Source organism: Pristiophorus japonicus, unplaced genomic scaffold (assembly GCF_044704955.1).
Source record: "Pristiophorus japonicus isolate sPriJap1 unplaced genomic scaffold, sPriJap1.hap1 HAP1_SCAFFOLD_46, whole genome shotgun sequence".
Taxonomy (NCBI): Eukaryota; Metazoa; Chordata; class Chondrichthyes; family Pristiophoridae; genus Pristiophorus; species Pristiophorus japonicus.
The window spans coordinates 1,362,383-1,385,824 of record NW_027254363.1 but is presented as its reverse complement, the minus strand read 5'-3'; the positions used below and the strand labels follow the sequence as shown (position 1 = coordinate 1,385,824).

The window sequence follows — 23,442 nt, the reverse complement described above, 5'->3', positions numbered from 1 at the left end:
GACAGATTATGTATCCTACCCACTGCTGCACTGGCACCCCCACTGAGGGATCCCACAAATGTGACACCCAAATTGGCTGTGCGTGAGGGGGAAAATATATGAGACCAGCTTCGATCACAGGGATCACATCTGGCACCAACACAGCCCTCAACAAACGCTCCCACTGCCCACGACTGATCACATCACCACCTTCACCATGCACAGACCTTACCCGTACACCAGAGGGTGCTGCTGGTGGAGGCCTAAGGGTCACCTGCACACTGCAGGTAAACCAGTATAAAAGTGTGCTCACCTCTTAGTGTCCTCTCCCTAGGAGCTGCAACAAAGGACTACAATCTTCATAGTTTAAGTACCAGACCACTGCCTCGTGGAGTCATTAAACGGGTGCCTACATACAATACAGACCAACGCAGTCTTTCCTCGTTGCTCCTTCGAAATTCATATCACATTCGTGCAACGTAAAACTGTTTGTAGCAAATGGTATTTTTGTTGAGACATAGATGACCTGGAAGAGGGGACAGAGTGTAGTGTAACAAAATTTGCAGATGAAACAAAGATTATTGGGAAAGCAGGTTGTGCAGAGGACACAGAGAGGCTGCAAAGATATTTAGATAGGTTAAACGAATGGGCTAAGTTTGGCAGATGGAATACAATGTCGGAAAATGTGAGGTCATCCACCTTGGAAAAAAAAACAGTAAAAGGTAATATTATTTGAATGGGGAGAAATTACAACATGCTGCGGTGCAGAGGGACCTGGGCGTCCTTGTGCATGAAACCCAAAAAGTTAGTTTGCAGGTGCAGCACGTAATCAGGAAGGCGAATGGAATGTTGGCCTTCATTGCGAGAGGGATGGAGTACAAAAGCAGGGAGGTACTGCTGCAACTGTACAGAGTATTGGTGAGGCCGCACCTGGAGTACTGCATGCAGTTTTGATCACCTTACTTAAGGAAGGATATACTAGCTTTGGAGTGGGTACAGAGACGATTCACTCGGCTGATTCCGGAGATGAGAGGGTTACCTTATGATGATAGATTGAGAAGACTGGGTCTTTACTCGTTGGAGTTCAGAAGGATGAGGGGTGATCTTATAGAAACATTTAAAATAATGAAAGGTATAGATAAGATCGAGGCAGAGAGGTTGTTTCCACTGGTCGGGGAGACTAGAACGAGGGGGCACAGCCTAGGGGGAGCCAATTTAAAACCGAGTTGAGAAGGAATTTCTTATCCCAGAAGGTTGTGAATCTCTGCCCAAGGAACAGTTGAGGGTAGCTCATTGAATGTCTTCAAATCACAGATAGATAGATTTTTAACCCATAAGGGAATTATAGGTTACGGGGAGCGGGCGGGTAAGTGGAGCTGAGTCCACGGCCAGATGAGCCATGATCTTGTTGAATGGCGGAGCAGGCTCGAGGAGCTCGATGGCTTACTCCTGTTCCGAATTCTTATGTTCTTATATTCTGATGAAAGACATGTCCGCACAACCACAATATTAAGTGCGGGTAGGCATCCACTTAAATCTATTTCGCCCTGTCCTTTTCTCTGGTTTGTTCACTATCGGTGCCGTGTGAACATTTCATTTGAAGTATTTGTCCTGAACTGAAGCCATTTGCCCATCTCTGAGCGTTCTGTCTAACCGTTCCTGCTTTTGACCATTAACGGCAACAGGCCGCCAGTTCATCGTTTGTCAGCGGACCAAGAAATAGAAATAAACAGAAAGATGTGCCTCATCGCCTCAGCGGCAAGGAAGCAATGGAAGTTATTCCAAATAATTCGCAACCCTTGGGATTCTGTATGAAATTGTTTCATTATAAATATTGGATGAAATTTACTCTCTGATGCCAGTCTTGCACACCTTGCTAAGTTCAAAATGTGTATTTGTCCATACTGGCAATGAATTGTCTGATCGCCGTGCTGTGATCAGCTAGGTCTGTTAGGGTGATGCCGCGCCAGAACGTACATGGAAGCCTAATGATAATTGTGATTGTTCTCACACTGCAGTTAAATTTTGGCAAAACTTACAGTGTCAATCAGTAATTCTAGTTCCATATGTTGATTTAATGTTCTGCTGAAGTGTTCATAAAGATGCAAAGCTCACCAGGCTACATCTCACAGTGTTGAAGACACAATGAAATATGCTGTTGTGTTTATTCAAATTTCAGAGTATAAAATTTACCTAAATTTCCCGTTCTTTTGATTGCACTGATAGGTTGTGAAAGGGAGATGGGCCGAAGTCACACTGAGCCGCACTGAATTCGAGCGAACGTGAAATTACAACAGGTTCAGTCCTTAGCCGTGAGATGCTGAAGAGAGATAAGAGTCGTGAAACAAGGAGAGAGTTAACGATACTGATGTTGAATCTCTTTGAGATCAAACACGCCATGAAGTTTCTGCTGGGGAATTCAGATCTGGGAAATCGCCTGTGAAACTTAAACATAGACATAGTGAGCCAATGTGCAATACAGGACGGGCCAGGCCAAATGGATATCTTAATGTTCAGGATAAGCCCATGGCCCAGGCATTCACTGATTACAGTGTTGCACAAGTTACTAAGATTACAATGTTGAAAGTTTCCACACTGGCAATGCTTTGATTAATAGCCGTGCTGTGATAAGCGAGAGTGATGTGGTGCAATAATGTACATGGAAGACTAAAGATGGACATGATTAGAAAGATTTACAGCATCGATCAGCAATTCTAGTTCCATTTGTTGAGAGACATCTAGTTATTTACTGCTGACTTTGAAATAGCAAGCACAGAAGTATTTTGTATCGTTGCAACGAATGATGCGATGCTGAAGGTTGGGGCAGCAGCACTGTGGTGAGCTGTAAATTTGTTCAGGAGCAGCCATTTACCTTGCAGTTCAAACAGCGCAAAATACACTGTTCCCTGACCGGGAAGCAAACCCTGAGCACGAACAGTGAAAATGCAAATCCTAGCCACTAGACCACCAGGGAAGCTGCTGCAAGTGACTTTGCCAGCAAGCAGACCAACGCAGTCTTTCCTCCTTGCTCCTTCGAAATTCACATCACATTCGTGCCAGGTAAAACCGTTGGTAGGAATGGGATTTTTGCTGAGAACACGAAAGGCATGTCAGCACAACCACAGCATTAAGTGCGGGTAGGCATCCACTGAAATCTATTTCATTCTGCCTTTTTCTCTGGGTTGTTCACTCTCGGTGCCGGGTGAACATTTCATTTGGCGTGTTTGTCCTGAACTGAAGCCTTTTGCTCATCTCGGGAGATAGGACCGTTCTGTCTGTCCATTCCTGCTTATGACCATTTACGGGAACAGGCCGCCAGTTTATTTTTATCAGCTGACCAAGAAACACAAATAAATTGAAAGATGTGCCTCTCCACCCCGGCGGCAAAGAAGCAATAGCTGTTATTCCAAATAATCCCAACCCTTGGGATACAGTATAGATTTGATTCATTATAAAGATTGGATTTTAAATGTCATAAAAAAACGAAAAAAGTATCAATTGCATTCCAATGGCCCGTACAGGAACTGAAACTACGACCTCCACGTTATGAACATCATGCGCTCAGCAACTAAGCTAACTGACTACAAAGTACAGCAAACGTTCGTGCTTCCGGCTCGACACTGGGTGACAAGGTTACAACACAACCATTGAACACATCACATCGCTTAAACATTTTTCACGATTCATATGCAAAACTGGGCAGAGTGTACATTGAAAGTAACAGAAAAAGAGCACTGCATCTAACAAAATTCATTTTGAAAATTGTCATGGAACCGCTGAACAGCCCATCCCACAAGCACTGTCCGCATCCAAAACCAGCCTCTCCCCTTCAACAAAATAATCAAAAATTGCGAAAACCCAGAATTGAACCAGATACTGTTTGAGTTTTAAAGCGAACGCTCTCCAAACTGAGCTATATCAGTCCGCCAGGAAGAAAACCATAACTTTCTCACACCTTTTTAAAAGAAAACCTAACCCCAGAAGGAATTATCTCGCCCACGCAGTCCTCACTTCGGGGCAATGGGTCCCAAACAGATCTCGGAGATCAGATTGTGTCAATGTAATGTAATGTATAATGAAAATGAAAATCTTAACGCTCAGATTAAGTTATCACTGCCCACGGCCCAGGCACTTTCTGATTCCAGTCTTGCCCAAGTTGCATAGTTCAAAATGTGCATATTTGCACACTGGCAATGAATTGCCTGATATATGTGCTGTGATGAGCTAGGTTTGTTAGCGTGATGCAGCGCCAGAACGTACATGGAAGCATAATGATAATTGTGATTGTTCTCACACTGTAGTTAAATGTTGGCAAAATTGTAGTGTCAATTAGCAATTCTAGTTCCATCTGTTGAATTAATCTTCTGCTGAAATGTTCATAAAGATACAAAGCTTGCAAACCAGGCTAGTGTTGTGAAGTGTTCAGAAAGATACAAAGCTTGTACACCAGGCTAGATCTCACTGTGCTGAAGACACAGTGAATTACATCAAAAACTGCATGAATTCAGAGCTGGCAAATGGCCTGCGAATCCTCAATATCTGAAGTTTTGCCTCGATAACGCCATATGTTGTAGCCAATAATTCCGCACATCTCTGTGGTGCAATCGGGTGGCATGCTAGTTTATTAACGAACTGTTAACTGACAGGGTGATGATTCGAGACCACCGAGGATTGTGCTTTCACTTCCTGGTCTTCAATATCTGTGGGTTTGTCTGCAAGAAAATGGGGGGAAACTGTGCCAGCTGGTCTTCAAGTCGGAAAGTGTGAGATCCTCCATTTGGATCAGCGAAAGCCATTCTGTATCACCGATGGTGCTCGCAGGGCCATGGAGTACTGGAACAGGCCTCCACGCTGCTCTTTCCACTCCCGAACCTGCTCCGTTGGCTCAGCGGCCCACAGCCTGCGAACCTTTAAAGATGTGTGTGCTAGAATACCCCAATCTCTCTCTGTCTCAACTTTCTTTCGTGCTTATCCCTGACATATGAATGACTGTTGAGCACGTGCACTTATCTAAGTTGCACATAATTTGCCAGTAATGAGACCAATCTCCCAAAATAGTAAGATCTGCCTGAAGCAGATGAGACCCGAATACTCGCACAAATCTCTATATCCTTTGCAAATTTGCAGGTTGTCCCATCACCTACATCCTGATCATTAATAAAATTAGTAAAAAGCAACGGATCATACAACCCCTGCGGGACCTCCAACCCAACCCATATCCATCTGTAACAGCTTACTGCCAGCCCCCTCAACACCAAATCCTGCAGGACCTCACTGCTGACTGGTATCCAAACCAACACAAATCCATCTGTACAGCTTGCTGCCTACACACTGCCATCCAGGTCAACACCAACTGCTACGCAACTTCACTGCTGACCGGTATCCAAACCAACCCAACTCCATCTACAACAGCTTGATGCCGACACACTGCCATCCCGCTCAACAGCAACTTCTACGCAACCTCACTGCTGACTGGTATCCAAACCAACCCATTTCCATCTATAACAGCTCACTCACAATCCAGCTCACTATATTATGACTGATATCAGGAAAAAAATGGAAAAAATCTGGCTAAGATAAATGTTGGTCCCCTGGAGAATGAGACTGGGGAACTAATAATGGGGTGCAGGGAAATGTCTGAGACATTGAATAAATATTTTGTATCGGTCCTCAGATTAGAGGATACTAAAAACATCTCAATAGTAGATAATCAAGAGGCTATAGAGAGGGAGGAACTAAAAACAATCACTTTCACTAAAGAAGTAGTATTTGGTAAAATAATGGAACTAAAGGTGGACAAGTCCCCTGGAACTAAAGGTTTGCATCCTCGGGTCTTTAAATAACTGGCTGCAGAAATAGTGGATGCATTGGTTGTAATCTACTAAAATTCATTGGATTCTTGGGAGGTCCCAGAAGATTGGAAAACCACAAATATAACACCCTATTTAAAAAAAGTTGGAGACAGAAAATAGCCTAACTTTTGTCATTGGGAAAAAGCTGGAGTACATTATTAAGGAAGCAGTGACAGGACATTTGGAAAAGCATAATACAGATAAGCAGAGTCAGCATGGTTTAAAGAAAGGGAAATCATGTTTGACAAATTTGCTGGAGTTCTTTGAGGAAGTAATGTGCAAGGTAGATAAGTGGGAACCAGTGGATGTGGTGTATTTGGATTTCCAGAAGGCACTCAATAAGGTGCCACATAACAGGTTACTGCACAAGATAAAAGTTGACGGTTTTGGGGAGTAATATATTCTCATCGATGGAGGGTGGGCTAACTAACGGAAGACAGAGAGTCAGGATAAATGTGTAAGTTTCCGGTTGTCAAATGGCAACTAGTAGGGTGTCACCGGGATTATTGCTGGGGTCCCAACTATTTCAATATATATTAATGACTTGGAAGAAGGGAACGAATGTAATGTTTCCAAGTTTGCTGATGATACAAAGATGGGTGGGAAATCAAATTGTGTGGAGGACAGAAATAATCTGCAACGGTATGTAGACAGGCTAATTGAGTGGACCAACAAATTGAGTATAATCTGGCAAAGTGTGAGGTTATCCACTTTGGCAGACACAATAAAAATACAATTTATTATTGAAATGGAGAAATATTACAAAATGCTGCAATACAGAGGGATCTCGGGGTCCTTGTGCATGAAACACAAAAAGTTAGTATGCAAATACAGCAAGTAATTATGAAGGCAAATACATGTTGGCTTTTATTGCAAAGGGAATGCAGTATAAAAGCAGGGAAGTCCTGCTACGATTGTACAGAGTATTGGTGAGACCACACCTGGAGAACTGCTTGCAATTTTGATCTCCTTATTTAAGGTGGGATATACTTGCATTGGAGACAGTTCAGAGAATCTTCACTAGTTTAATTTCTGAGATGAATGGGTTGACTTATGAAGATAGGTTGAGCAGGTTGGGCCCTATACTCATTGGAGTTTAGAAGAATAAAGATTAACTTATTGAAATATATGATGCTGAGGGGGCGCGACAAGATAGATGCAGCGAGGATGTTTCCACTCGTGGGGGAATCTAGAACTAGGGGCATAGTTTCAGAATAAGGGGTAGCCGATTTAGAACTGTGATGAGGAGAATTTTCTTCTCTCGAAATGTCGTGAATTTTTGAATTCTCTACCGCAGAGAGCTGTGGAGACTGGGTCATTGAATATATTTAAGGTGGAGATAGAAAGATTTTTGAACGATAATGGAATGAAGGCTTATGGAGCGTATGCGGGGAAGTGGAGCTATGCCCAAGGTCAGGTCAGCCATGATCTTATTAACTGGCAGAGTAGGTTTGAGTAGCCGATGGTCTACTACTGCTCCTATTTCTTACGTTTTTTAAAGTGTGAAGTATAGATGCAAACATAATCAGCATAATATTTTTATCTGACCATTTTTCCATTGATTAATTTGTCAAATATCGCGAATATTAAACTCCAGCCCAGTTATAGGGGCAATCAGTATCAGCAGAAAGAAAGCCCAACTGTCAGAATGGACACTATTCAGCCTGGGACAGCAGCAGAATCCAAACCCTGCAGTCAATTTTGAACTCGCTGGTGTCTCAGCAGGCTGGATGATTAAGTGCATCCCTTCTCACACTCGGAGCAGATGAATGGCCTCTCCCCAGTGTGAACTTGCTGGTGTGTCAGCAGGTGGGATAACTCTGTGAATCCCATCACAAACACAGAGCAGGTGATCGGCCCCTCCCCAGTGTGAACTCGCTGGTGTCTCAGCAGGATCGATGATGTAGTGAATCACTTCCCACACTCGGAGCAAGTGAACGGTCTCTCCCCAGTATGAATTCGCTGGTGTGTCAGCAAGGTCAATGATGTAGTGAATCTCTTCCCACACTCGAAGCAGATATACGGCCTCTACCCTGTGTGACATCCCTGGTGTTGCAGCAGGCGGGATGACTGAGTGAATCCCTTCTTACACTCGGAGCAGGTGAACAGCGTCTCCCCAGTGTGAACTCGCTGGTGTTTCTGCAGCTCGGATGATTAGTGAATCCCTTCCCACACTCAGAGCAGGTGAACGGCATCTCCCCAGTGTGAACTCGCTGGTGTGTCAGCAGCTCGGATGATGTAGTGAATCCCTTCTCACATTCGGAGCAGATAAATGGCCTCTCCCCAGTGTGAAATCGCAGGTCTCTCAGGAGGATCGATGAAGTAGTGAATCGCTTCTCACATTCGGAGCAGGTAAATGGCCTCTCCCCAGTGTGAAATCGGAGGCGTCTCAGGAGGATCGATGAAGTAGTGAATCGCTTCTCACATTCGGAACAGGTAAATGGCCTCTCCCCAGTGTGAAATCGCTGGTGTCTCAGCAGGATCGATGATGTAGTGAATCTCTTCCCACAGTTGGAGCAGGTGAACGTCCTCTCCCTAATGTGACTGCGCCGATGAATTTCCAGATTAGACGGGTAATTGAATCCATTCCCACAGTCCCCACATTTCCACGGTTTCTCAGTGGTGCGGATGTCCTCGTGTCTCTCCAGGTTGGACGATCAGTTGATGCCTGGTCTGCACACAGAACACGTGTACATTTTCTCCCTGCTGTCAATGGTGCAATGTTTTTTTCAGGCTGTGTAACTGGTTAAAGCTCGTTCCACAGTCAGTGCACTGGAACACTCTCACTCGGGTGTGTGTGTCTCTGTAGTTTTCCAGTATCATTGATGTTTGAAATCTGTTCCCACAGATAGAACAGACAAACTTCTTTCCTTCCATATTCAAAAAACGATGATATTCTTGTCCTGAGGAGTCGTGTGATTCTCTCAGATCTTGACGTGTTGGTTGGTTTGATTTTCCCGTCTGCAAATTCTGCTCATTGAATACTCTGGAAAAGGAGTTTACAAAAATTATTACAGCAAGTACAGGACAGAAATTCAGAACGGACAATTCTAGATTCTATGGAACATTCTTTGCTCTCTTGTTCGTCCCAAAGCAGTAAATCCCCGCCCCATACACTTCCCTCTGCCTGTCTTGAAATTCAAAACATATCGCACGTTTGAAGGCAGCATGTCTTCCGCTCCCAATTATCATCACCAACTCTGGCAGGGTTCATTTCTACACTCACTAGTTCCCCTCCCTCTCCTCCCCTGAAGGTGCTGACTGACTGGGTTCAGTTCTACACTCACTGGTTCCCCTCTCATTAAGGTGCTCACTCTGGCTGGTTGCAGTTTTACACTCACTGGTTCGCCTCCCCTGAAGGTCTGACTCTGGCTGGTTTCAGTTCTACACTAACTGGTTCCCCTCCCCTAAAGGTGCTGACTCTGGTTCGGTTAAAATTCTACATTCACTGGTTCACCTCCCTCTGCTCCCCTGAGGTGCTGACTGACTGGGTTATGTTCTACACTCATTGGTTCCCCTCTCACTGAGGTGCTGACTCTGGCTGAGTTCAGTTCTACACTCACTGGTTCCGCTCCCCTAAAGGTGCTGAATCTGGCTGGGTTCATAGACACAGAGAAAATAGGTGCAGGAGTAGGCCATTTGGCCCATCGAGCCTGCACCACCATTCAATAAGATCATGGCTGACCGTGACCCCGATCGAGACTTGCTTTCAAATAAAAGTTTGCTTTGTTTAAGGCAGAAACGGTATTCGACTCAGTAATTTCGCTGAACCAGATTGAGGGAAAATAATCCATTTTTATCAATGTCTCCACAAGAATCGACAAATCCCCTGGGAGGACAGACGCACCAAAATTAGCGTCGTTGACCAGGCCAACATCCCCAGCATTGAAGCACAGACCAGACTTAATCAGCTCTGCTGGAAGGGCATATTGTTTGCCAGATACGAGACTCCCAAAGCAAGTGCTCTGCTCGGAACTCCTTCTCGACAAATGAGCCAAAGATGGGCAGAGGAAACGTTAAAAGGACACTCACAAAGCCTCCCTGATTAAGTGCAATATCCAAAGACTGCCCTAAGTGGAGGAAGTGTATCCGGGAGGGAGCTGAGCACGTCGAGTCTCGCCGCTGAGAGCATGCAGATATCAAGCGCAGGCAGCGGATGGAGCGTGCGGCAAACCAGTCCCACTCACCATTTCCCTCAATGACTATCTGTCCCACCTGTGTCAGGGTCTGTGGCTCTCATAGTGGAGTGTTCAGCTACCTAAGGACTCATTTTTAGAGTGGAAGCAAGTCTTCATCGATTCTGAGGGATTGCCTATGATGAGCAGGCCAGCATCGAGATAGCGGGCGGCACAGGAGGATAAAGGGCGGTGGCAGCGAGTGGGAGCAGCGGTGGATCGGAGAAGGCCAGCATCGCGAGAGCGGGTGGTGCAGGAGGATAAAGGGCGGTGGCAGCGAGTGGGAGCGGTGACAGATCGGAGGAGGCCAGCTGGTGCAGGGGCAGAAGGTTAACAAAGAAGCAAAAAGAAATCGAAGTGTGATGTCACAGTCAAGCGGGTAAGTGATTGGCTGGTGGATTGGTGACTATTTAATCTTTCTTTTGCTTTTTATATCCTTAGCAGTAAGAAACCTTGCCATTGTTGCCAAATTAAATTAATTCAGAGGTTAATTTACAGCAGGGGAGCCCAGACCAGTGTCATGCTCCTCCTGTGCTATGTGGACACATCCGGTGTCCCAGACTACTACGTGTGCAGGAAGAGTATCCAGCTGCAGCTCCTGACAGACCGCATTGCAGCACTGAAGCTGCAAATGGATTCACTCTGGAGCATCCGCGATGGTGAGGATGTCGTGAATAGCATGTTTAGTGAGTTGTTCATACCGCAGGTAAAGTTTTCTCAGGCAGGTAGGGAATGGGTGACCATCAGGCAGAGCAGTGGAAGGAAGGTAGTGCAGGGGTCTCCTGTGGTAATCTCCCTCCAAAACAGATACACCTTATTCGGTACGGTTGCAGGAGATGACTCATCAGGGGAGTGCAGCAGCAGCCAAGTTCATGGCACCATGGGTTGCTGTGCTGCACAGGAGGGCAGAAAAAAGAGTGGGAGAGCTATAGTGGTAGAGCATTCTATTGTAAGGGGAAGAGATTGGCGTTTCTGCGGCTGCAACCGAGACTTCAGGATGGTATGTTGCCTCCTTGTTGCAAGGGTCAAGAGTGTCTCGGAGTGGCTTCAGGGCATTTTGGAGGGGGAGGGTGAACAGCCAGTTGTCGTGGTGCATAAGTACCAACGATAAAGATAAAGAATGGGATGATGTCCTGAAGCAGAAATTAGGGAGCTAGGAGTTAAATTAAAAAGTAGGACCTCCAAGGTAGTAATCTCAGGATTGCTACAAGTGCCACGTGCTAGTCAGAGTAGAAATAGCAGGAGAGTTAAGAAGAATACGTTGCTTGAGGAATGGTACAAGAGGGAGGGATTCAACTTCCTGGGACATTGGAACCAGTTCTGGGGGAGGTAGGACCAGTACAAACCAGACAGTGTGCACCTGGGCAGGACTGGAACCAATGTCCTAAGGGGAATGTTTGCTCGTGCTATTGGGGAGGTTTTAAACTAATATGGCAAGGGTATGGGAATCTATTAAGGGAGACAGATGGAAGCAACATGGGGACAGAAGCAAAAGGTAAAAAGGAGATAAGGAAAGTAGGAGGCCAGAGAAATCAAAGGTAAAAATCATAAAGGGCCACATTAGAACATAATTCTAAAAGGAAAAAGAGTGTTAAAAAATCAAGCCTGAAGGCTCTGTGTCTCAATGCGAGGAGCATTCATAATAAGGTAGATGAATTAACTGCGCAGATAGCTGTTAACGGATATATTGTAAATGGGATTACTGAGACACGGCTCCAAGGTGACCAAGACTGTGAACTCAACATCCAGGGGTAATCAATATTCAGGAAGGATAGACAGAAAGGAAAAGGAGGTGGGGTAGCATTGCTGGTTAAAGAGAAGATTAATGCAACGGTAAGGAAGGACATGAGCTTGGATGTTGAAACTGTATGGGTAGAGCTGCGGAACACCAAAGGGCAGAAAACGCCGTTGGGATTTGTGTACAGACCACCACTGTAGTAGTGAGGTTGGGGATGGCATCAACCAGGAAATTAGGGATGCTTACAATAAAGGTACAGCAGTTATCATGAGTTACTTTAATCTACATATAGATTGGGCTAACCAATCTTGTTACAACACGGTGGATTTTTTGGAGCATATAAGGGATGGTTTTCGAAACCAACATGTCGACGAATGCACGAGAGAGCCGGCCATTCTAGACTGGGTCTTGTGTAATGAGAGAGGATTAATTAGCAATCTTGTTGTGCGAGACCCCTTGGGCAAGAGTGACCATAATATGGTAGAATTCTTCATTAAACTGGAGAGTGACACAGTTAATTCAGAGACTAGGGTCCCGAACTTAAAGAAAGGTAACTTAGAAGGTATGAGACGTGAATTGGCTAGGATAGACTGGAAAAAGATACTTAAAGGGTTACCGGTAGATAAGCAATGGCAGGCATTTAAAGATCGCCTGGATGAATTTCAACAATTGTACATCTCTGTCTGGCGTAAAAATAAAACGGTGAAGTGGTTCAACTGTCATGAACAAGGGAAATTAGGGATACTTTTAAATCCAAGGAAGAGGCATATAAAGTGGCCAGAAAAAGCAGCAAACGTGAGGACTGGGAGAAATTTAGAATTCAACAGAGGAGGACAAAGGGTTTAATTAGGAGGGGGAAAATCGAGTATGAGAGTAAGCTTGCAGAGAAGATAAAAACGGATTGCAAAAGCTTCTATAGATATGTGAAGAGAAAACGATTCAGGAAAACAAATGAAGTTCCCTCACAGCCAGTATCAGGTGAACTTATAATGGGGAACAAAGAAATGGCAGACCAATTGAACAAATACTTTGGTTCTTTCTTCACTGAGGAAGACACAAATAACCTTCCGAAAATACTATGGGACGGAGGGTCGAGCAAGAAGGAGGAACTGAAGGAAATCCTTATTAGTCTGGGAATTGAGTTAGGGAAATTGATGGGATTGAAGGCTGATAAATCCCCAGGCCCTGATAGTGTGCATGCCAGAGTACTTAAGGAAGTGGCTCTCGAAATAGTGGATTTATTAGTAGTCATTTTCCAACATTCTACAGACTCGGAATTAATTCCTATGGATTGGAGCATAGCGAATGTAACCCCACTTTTTAAAAAGTTGGGAGATAAACCTAGGAATTTTGACCCGGTTCGCCTGATAGCGGCAATGGGGTAATGTTGGAATCAATTATAAAATACTTAATAGCAGCGCATTTGGAAAGCAGTGACAGGATCGGTCCAAGTCAGCATGGATATATGAAAAGGAAATCATGCTTGACAAATATTCTAGAAGTTTTTGAGGATGTAACGAGTAGAGTGGACAAGGGAGAATCATTGGATGTGGTGTATTTGGACTTTTTCAAAAGGCTTTTGACAAGGTCCCACAGAAGAGATTAGTGTGCAAAATTAAAGCACATGGTATTGGGGGTAATGTATTGAAGTTGATAGAGAATGGGTTGGCAGACAGGAAGCAAAGACGAGGAATAAATGGGTCCTTTTCAGAATGGCAGGCAGTGACGAGTGGGGTGCCGCAAGGTTCAGTGTTGGGCCCCCAGTTATTTACAATATACTTTAATGATTTGGATGAAGGAATTGAATGTAATATCTCCAAGTTTGTAGATGACACTAAGCTGGGTGGCAGTGTGACCTGTGAGGAGGATGCTAGGAGGCTGCAAGGTAACTTGGACAGGTTTGGTGAGTGGCCAAATGCATGACAGATGCAGTATAATGTGGATAAACGTGAGGTTATCCACTTTGTTGGCAAAAACAGGGAGGCAGAATATTATCTGAATGGTGAGAGATCAGGCAAAGGAGAGGTGCAACGAGACCTGGGTGTCATGGTACATCAGTCACTGAAATTTGGTATGCAGGTACAGCAGGCGGTGAAGAAGGCAAATTGCATGTTGGCCATTTTAATGAGCGGACTTGTGTATAGGAGCAGGGAGGTCTTGCTGCTGTTATACAGGGCCTTGGAGAGGCCACACCTTGAATATTGTGTAGAGTTTTGATATCCAAATCTGAAGAAGGACATTCTTGCTATTGAGGAAATGCAGCGAAGGTTCACAAGACTGACTTCCGAGATGGCAGGACTGACAGATGAGGAGAGACTGGATTGATTCGGCTTATATTCACTGGAATTTAGAAGAATGAGAGGGTATCTCATAGAAACATGAACAATTCTGATGGAATTGGACAGGTTAGATGCAGGAAGAATGTTCCCGATGTTGAGGCTGTCCCGATCCAGGGGTCACAGTCTAAAGAAAAGGGGTAGGACATTTAGGACTGCGATGAGGCGAAACTTCTTCACTCAGAGAGTTGTGAACATGTGGAATTCTCTTCAACAGAACGTCGTTGAGGTCAATTCGTTAGATTATATTCAAAAGGGAGTTAGATGTGGCTCTTATAGCTAAACGGATCAAGGGGTATGGAGAGAAAGCAGGAATGGGGTGCTGAAGTTGCATGATCAGCTATGATCATATTGTTGGTCAAGGGGACGAATGGCCTACTCCTGCACCTATTTTCTATGTTTCTTTGTTTCTATGATGATGATGGTGACCCAGAATTGGACACAATACTCCAGTTGAGGCCGAACCAGTAATTTATGCAGGTTCATCCTAATATCCACACTTCTGTATTCTATACCTCTATTCATGAAGGCTATAATCCGCTAAGTCTTTATAACTGCTTTCGCAACCAGCGCTGCAACCTTCAGCAATTGGTGCACATCGACTCCTGAGTCTCTCTGCTCACGCACCACTTTATAATTGTACCCTTTAGTTTATATTTCCTCTCCTCTTTCTTCCGACCAAAATATATCACTTTTGAACTTTTCTACGTTAAATTTCATCTGCCACATGTCCGCCCATTCCACCAGCCTGTCAATGTCTTTCTGAAGTCTATCACTACCTCCTCACTGTTCACTGTACTTCCAAGTTTTGTGTCATCTGCAAATTTGGAAATTGTGCCCTGTACACCCAAGTCAATGTCATTAATATAGATCAGGATAAGCTGTGGCCCAACTACCGACCCCTGGGGAACACCACTTCATCCAGTCTGTAAAACTACCGTTCACCACTACTCTGTCTGTATCACTTAGCCACTGTCATATCCATGCTGCCACTGTCCCCGTTATTCCATGTGCTTCGATTTTGCTGGTATTGGTAACACGCCCGGGATCACTAAACACAAAACCCAGTCTGTTAATCACTTTCAGCTACTGGACATAGCATGTGTCCCACAGCATCTCTTCTACCTTCAATATGTGAATAGAGCATCATGCCTGTAAACCTGGTTTAAATTTATATCCACTCAGCAAATCTATTTAAGAAAAGCCTGCAGGCCAATAAGACACTGTTAAGGTGCCAGTGTGCTGCTGGTTTGCTTGGCATTTTGCCTGTAATGGACTCCGTATTTTGGTCTCCGTATTTACAAAAGGATTTACTTGCCTTGGAGGCTGTTCAGTGAAGGTTCACTCGGTTGATTCCAGGGATGAGAGGATTGACTTATGAAGATAGGTCGACGAGATTGGGCCTAAACTCATTGGAGTTCAGAAGAATGAGAGGTGATTTTATCGAAACATAAGATAATGAGCGGGCTCGACAAGGTGGATGCAGAGAGGATATTTCCACTCATAGGGGTAACTAAAACTAGGGGACATAGTTTTAGAATAAGGGGCCGCTCATTTAAAACTGAGACGAGGAATTTCTTCTCTGAGGGTTGTAAATCTGTGGAATGCTCTGCCCAAAAGAGCTGTGGAGGCTGGGTCTTTGAATATATTTACGGCAGAGAGAGATAGATTTTTGAGCGATTAAGGGAGTAAAGGGTGATGGGGAGCGGGCAGGGAATTGGAACTGAGTCCATGCTCAGATCAGCCATGATCTTATTGAATGGCGGAGCAGGCCCGAGTGGCCAAATGGCTACTCCTGCTACAATTTCTTATGTTCTTATGTTGTAACTGAACATTTCTCCCAGTGTCACCTTGTCTGTAATGAATGAGGGGTGATTTTATCGAAACATAAGATAATGCGGGGGCTCGACAAGGTGGATGCAGAGAGGATATTTCCACTCATAGGAGAAAATAAAACAAGGGGCTATAGTCTTAAAATAATGTGCCACCTATTTAAAACTGCGATGAGGAAACATTTCCGCTCTCAGAGTTTTGTTAAACAATGCCCCAGAGCGCTGTGGAGCCTTGGTCTGAATATATTTAAAGCGGAGATAGATAGCTTTTTGTACAATAATTGTGGAAAGGATTATGGAGTGTGGACAGGGAAGTGGAGCTGATTCCATTATCAGATCAGCAATCATCTTATTGAATAGTCGAGCAGGGCCAAAAAGCCTACTCCTGTTCCTATTTCTTAAGTTCGTATGTTCCAAATACAACACATCTTCTGGCAACGGCAGTGGGATGTGGCCCAATGGATGAGGCGTCTGACTTCGGTGCTAACCATGTCCTGTCGGGGCTGTATAACTCACCGGGTAATACCTTTTCTATTCTGCTGTGAAACTGTCTCAAAACTGGCCATTTCTGATACTCCCTCACCTGAAGTTTTGGAAGGGCTTTTGCTGACATAAGCTGATTGTAGACTTTGAACTTTGTCGACCTGGATGCTCGGGCCATACAAGTGGTGAACTGGACTTTGTCGCAGGGTATATATGTTTGGATGCAAAAAACAGGAAACCGAAGGGCAGATCACACTTTAGGCCTCAGACGAGGTGGCCGTGTGGTTAAGTCGATGTACAGCAAATCCCTTATGCACTGCACGTGTTGGTTCGGATCCCATTCTCGTAGTTTTTTTGTGGAATGTTTCATGCCCCTGTTTTTTTTTTCATTGTACTTTTACCTTGAAGCTCATGTCCAAATTCATCTTTTTCTACCAAGCATGTTACACTCAGCTCATGAAATTTCTCAAATTAATAAGCGAGCCTCGCTGGCTTTTGTATAAAAGTAAATATAAACTAATGAATTTGCTCCATTTTCCCCACATTTTCCTAAATCTCAGAGCTTCACATGAGCAACTAATGAAAACTAATCAACTGAGCAAAGATACATATTTCCCGGTGTATGCGTCGCTGTGTCGACTTGACGTCTGACACCCGTGTTCCATTCAGCACGCAGGAACTCGCCTGGTTTGGATACATTTAAATTCGGCGTCAATCTCAAAATAATCTTGAAGAATCCACAGCACTGTATTTTAGTCAGTGCCCATTCTCTAGTGCTGAAGGTTTGAAGGAGCTGGCCTTTGAATTAGAATCATGTGTGCCGAATGCATACGATTATTTAGGATATACAGAGCAGCAGCAGGCCATTCGACCCAACCAGTCGATTCCCACCTTTATGGTCCACTGGACATCCTCTCATCAGAATAACGCTATATTCCTTTTTCGCACATATATTTATATAACTGTCCCTTAAATGATTATATCCTACTTGCTTCAACAAATCCCTGTGATAGTGAGTTCCACATTCTTAATCTCTGATAAATAAGTTTCTTGTGAATTCTTTATTGGATTTGTTGGTGACGATCTTATATTGATACCCTCCAGTGACGGTCCTCTCCACATGTGGAATCTCTCTCTCTGTGCAGTTAACCTATCAAACCCTTTCATGTCGAGCAGACCTCTTTTAGGTCACCCTCAGACTTCTCTTTTCAAGTGAAAAGAGACGCGGCCTGTTCATCCTTTCTGATATATATCCTCGCATTTCATGTATCCTCCTTGTACATCCTCTCTTTACCCTCTCCAGTTCCATTATATCAATTTTGTAAATAATATGGCGACCAGATTTGCACACAGTACGCCAAATGTTGTCTCTCTGTGGAGGATTCTGTAATGACTGAGAATGAACACGGCGTCGCCAGGCTGTCTAATCAGTGTAAAAGGCTTCATTCCATGAGGTAGTTTATAGCATTCCTGAAGGTATTTTGCTTGCAGAATCTGATTCGACATTTTGAACTTTGTCAATCTGGGTGCACGGGCAGAACTTTGAAGATGAGGGGGACCTTTTAGCAGAGTATTTATGGTTGGAGACTAACAGCACCAGATTGAATGGCTGAGTTGTCTTAGACAGTAGACGGGACGTTAAGGCGATTGCCGCCTAAATCGTTGTGCTCAATTATTGTAAACTTTTGATGCTGATGAATCATCCCAGAATTTGATTGAAACTTACAAACAATAGGCTTTGAATCCAAATCTCCTTAAAACCACTTGTCTCTGTCCTAGCATTGTTCAGGTCTTGTTAAAATGAACACTGACTATTGGAATTGTTCACTTCTTGAATGAAGGTGGAACAGAGATCCGGATCGGAGATGGAAATTTTCCCCACTTCTTCCTTCAGATCATTCGTCTGGAGTGAACTGACAAAGATTTTTTAAGAAATGACATTCAAAGATAAAACATGCACGACAGTTCTCTTTACCACAAGACCTGCCCGTGCACCCCGATCAACAATGTGAAAAACTTACAGTCAGCTTCTGTGAGCAAAATTAATTTTGCAAAGTCCGTTATGTAAGGTCAGAGACTGTTAGAAATGGTCGGGTAAAAACAGTTCCTTTCCATGTTGGAAGCCAGTGGGCAAACCGACCTCAACAGACTCGAAACCGCAATGTTATGTTCCATGAGGAGAGGTTGAATAGACTAGGCCGATATTCTACAGAGTTTAGAAGAATAGGAGGTGTTTTCATTGCGGAACAGGCTCGAAGGGCAGAATGGCCGACCCTTTCTACTCATGCTTATTTTCTTATGTTCGTCCCAAGCCTTGCCGGTGCCCCCAGATCGACAATGTGGAAAACGCAGAATCAGTCTCAGTCAGCAGGCGTTTCCTAACTTCAGTTGAGTAACTGTCAGAATTGGTCACTTTTTGGGGAGATTCGGAACACAGAAGAATAAGTTTTGCCCGGTGAGTTAAACAACCGTAGCACAACCCGAACCTGCAATCTTCTGACAACATCACGGTTATCACTGAACGCGGATGCCTTATCCTTTCGGCAATGCGTCCACAGCTGGTCACTTTGTTGTTGAGAGAATTGGGAGTTTTTCAGAGCTTCAGCTATGATTAGTGAAAGGGTTTTACTCAGATATAAATACATTTTGAATTATTCAACAGACGCGCTGTCAACTGGCTTCGCTCCTACGGTAGGAAACCCACTTCGCTTTCAAATATATCACCTTAGAAATTCGGTCTTCATAGCTGTAATCACACTAATATTAAGTAGACACACGCACAGAATGATCCTGGACAGACAGCACATCCCTTCTATACTGACAAAGAATGAACTGAACTGACAGCATATCCATTTAAAGAGACACAGAATGAATCGGGACTGACAGCACAGACATATTTAAACACATATTGGTCTACTTTGCAAATCCTAAAATTCCCCCATCATCATGGGCAGTCACTCGGAATTGAGGAGGAGTTGCTTCCACTCCCAAGGTGAGTTATTTCATGGCTGAACAGTCCGATACGAGAGCCACAGACTCTGTCACAGGTGGGACAGACATTCGACGGGGGAAGGGGTAGGTTGGGCTGGATTGCCGCTCGCTCCTTGCGCTGCGTGCGCCTGGGCTCTTCATGCACTTTGCGTCAAGCCTTAAAGAGCACAACGCCCGCCCGGATGGACTTTCTCCAACTCGGGCGATCTGCGGCCAGGGTCTCCCAGTTGTCAGTGGTGATGTCGCAGTTTACCAGGGAGGCTTTGAGGGTGTCCTTATAGCGTTTATGCTGTCCTCCTTTGGCTCGGTTACCATGAAGGAGCTCCGCCTAAAGCATTTGCTTCGGGATTCTCGTATCTGGCATGCGTACTATGTGGCCTGCACAGCGAAGCTGATCGAGTGTGGGCAGTGCTTCATTACTGGGGATTTTAGCCTGGTCAAGGGCACTGATGTTGGTGTGCCTGTCCTCCCCGGAGATTTTCACGATCTTGCAGAGACATCTTTGGTGATATAACTCCAGCGACTTGAGGTGCCTTCTGTACATCGTACATGCCTCAGACCCATACAGGAGCGCGGGTCTTTCTACAGCCCGAGGAACCATGAGTTTGGTAGTAGTTTTGTTAAGATCTGATCTTAAAAGTCTTATTTCTGCAGGCGGCCAAAGGCTGTTCTGGCGCACTGGAGGCGATGCTGAATCTCTGCATTCCCATATGCCTTTGTTGATAAGAGGCTGCCGAGATATGTGAAATGGTCCACGTTATCCAGGGCCGTGCCTTGGGCCTTGATGATTGGACGACAGTACTGTGCGGCGAGGGCAGGCTGGTGAAGGAATTTTGTCTCACGGATATTCAGCGTAAGGCCCATGCTTTCATATGCCTCAGGGAATGCAGTGATTATACCCTGGAGTTCAGCCACTGAATGTGCACAGACGCAGGCGTCGTCCGCATAGTGCAGCTCAATGACAGAGGTAGGGTAGATCTTGTATCTGCCCTGGAGACGGCATTGTTTAAACAGCTTCCGACTGGTCCTGAATTTCAATGGGGAGTTTGTTGATTGTGAGCTGGAGCATGGCGGCGAGGAAAATTGAGATACGCATATGAGGGAGAAGGGAATGGAACATTAGGCTGATAGAGTTGACGAGGAAGACAGGATAACATCATTTTAATTCCAGATGTATTTAATGAATTCAATTTAAATTCCACAGCTGCCATGGTTGAATGTGTACACATGCCTCTGAATTACTAAACAAGTAACATAACCACAGTGCAACCGTTCTCTTAACTTCATCCTTTACCTATGCAAATGGATCAAGGAGGTGAATAGCCTCCTTAACTCTTATGTTACAGGCTTGAGCGGCTGAATGGCCTGCTCCGTTTCCTAAATACAAGGGTCGAGGGCTTGAATCGCCTCCTCCTGGATCGACTGGCTTATATTAACTGGAATTTCGAAGAATTAGAGGGGATTGCATGGAAACAGATACAATTCTGACGGCTTTGGTCAGGTTAAATGCAGCAAGAATTTTCCCGATGTTAGGGAAATCCAGAACTAGGCGTTAGAGTCTAAGGATAAGGGATAAGCCATTTAGGATTGAGATGAGCAGAAACTTCTTCGCTCAGAGAATTGTGAACCTGTGGAATTCTCTATCACAGAAAGTTGTTGTAGCCAGTTCGTTAGATGTAGTCAAAATGGAGTAAGATGTGTCACTGACTGCTGAAGGGATCAAGTGGTATGGAGAGAAAGCAGGAATTGTGTACTGATTTGAATGATCAGCCATCATCATGTGAATGGTGGTGCAGGCTCGAAGGGCCTAATGGCCTACTTCTGCATCCATTTTCTATGTTGGTATGTTTCTATGTGTCCTGTTGATGTCTAATAGGCTGAATAGCGTTTAATCATCCCCTCTATTGCAATGTAAGTGTTTTGAGGGGCCGAATAGTGTGCTTCTGTGTAACAATTTATGGGGATGAATGGCTTCCTCCTATTCATGTGTAACAAGCTCGAGTGGCTGAATGCCCTCCTGCTGTCTTGTCTAACAAGCTTGAGGGAGTGAATTAATTCCTCCTGTTCCTGATTAACTAGCCTCTGTGGATTGAATATTCTTCTCCTGTTCCTCTGTAACCGGCTCTGGAGATTGAATGTCTTGCTCTTTTTCTAGTGTATGAGCATCTATGGGCTTAATGACAACCTCCTGTTCCTATGCAACGGATTCGAGTGGCAGAATTGCCTTTTCCAACAACTATAAAACTGTCTGGAAAGTGCCGAATGACCCACCTCCTGTTCTTATTTAAAACGCTTGAGAAGTTGAATGCTGGCCACCTATTACTATTTAACATGTATGTGGGGATGAATAGCCTGCTCCTGCGTACAAGGTTTAAGGTACTGAAAGGCTTCTTCCTGTGCAATAGCCTCACATCATCATCATCATCATCGTAGGCAGTCCCTCGGAATCGAGGAAGACTTGCTTCCACTCTTAGCATGAGTTGGTAGGTGGCTGTACAGTCTAATACGAGAACCACAGTCTCTGTCACAAGTGGGACAGACAGTGTTTGAACTAAAGGGTGGGCGTGGAGTCTGGTTTGTTGCACGATCTTTCCGCTGCCTGCGCTTGATGTCTGCATGCTCTCGGGGATGATACTCGAGCAGCTCAGTGCCCCCCGCGGATACACTTGCTCCACTAAGGGCGGTCATGGGCCAGTGACTCCCAAGTGTCAGTGGGAATGTCACACTTTATCAGGGAGGCTTTGAGTGTATCCTTGTAACGTTTCCACTGCCCACCTTTGGCTCGTTGGCCGTGGACGAGTTGCGAGTAGGTCGCTTGCTATGGGTACCTCGTGTCTGACATGCAAACTATGTGGCCTGCCCAACGGAGCTGATCATGTGTAGTCAGTGTTATAATGCTGGGTATGTTGGCCTGGGCGAGGATATTAAATTTGGTGCGTCTGTCCTCCCAGGGAATTTGTAGGATCTTTCGGACAAATCGTTGATGGTATTTCTCCAGCGACGTGCGGTGTCTACTTTACATGTTCCACACCTCTGAGCAGTACAGGAGGGCGGCTATTACTACGGCCTGTCGACCATGAGCTTGGTGAAAGTGTTGAAGTTCTGGTCTCCAAACACACTTTTTCCACAGGCGGCCGAAGGCTGCACTGGTGCACTGGAGACGGTGTTGGAACTTGTCTTCAATGCCAACTATTGTTGATAGGAGGCGCCCGAAATAATGAATTGTTCCACGTTGTCCAGGGCCGTACCATGGATGTTTATGACTGGGGGGCAGTGCTCTGCAGCGAGGACTGGTTGGTGCAGGACCTTTGTCTCACTGATGTTTAGCGCAAGCGCCATGCTTTCGTATATCCTGCAGTTTAGCCTCTGTGTGAGCACAGACGCAGGCGTCATCCGCGCACTGTAGCTCACGACAGAGGTTGGGATGATCTTGGACCTTGCCTAGGGATGGAGAAGGATGAATAGGTTTCCCCTGCTTCTGTAATTTAGTCCCACTCCAGCGGGGAGCTTGTGGACTGTCAGGTGGAACATGGCAGCGAGGAAGAATGAGAAGAGGGTTGGAGCGTTGACGCAGACTGCTTGACCCCCGGTCCGGAACTGGATTGCGTCTGTGATGGATACGTTGGTAAGGATCACGGCCTGCATGTCATCGTGGAGAAGGCGGAGGATGGTGATGTACTTTTGGTCGTGTCCGAAACGGAGGTGGACGCTCCTTCGGCTCTCGTGGTTGAGAGTGGGAAAGGCATTTGTAAGGTCGAAGAAGGCCATGTTACCTGTATTTTTCCTGCAGCTGTCGTGCTGCAAAACATCATGTCCGTTGGTCCCCAGAGGGGACGAAATCCGCTCTGCAACTCCATGAGGAGCTCCTCGGCCACAGGGAGAAGTCAGTTGAGAAGGAGGCTAGCGACGACTTTCCAAGTGGCTGATAGCAGGGAGATTCCCCTTTAGTTGCTGCAGTCGGACTTATTGTCTTATTAAAGATGTTCACGATCACTGAATCACTATGATCTCCCGGCATGCTTTCCTCCCTCCAGATGAGAGAAAGAAGGTCAGGTA

At 45.1% G+C, this 23,442-nt stretch overlaps 1 pseudogene; it reads right to left on the bottom strand.

The window, feature by feature from the left end:
* Positions 1-7,742: 7,742 nt before the first annotated feature.
* Positions 7,743-23,154, bottom strand: LOC139252354 (zinc finger protein 345-like; annotated as a pseudogene).
* Positions 23,155-23,442: the final 288 nt, after the last annotated feature.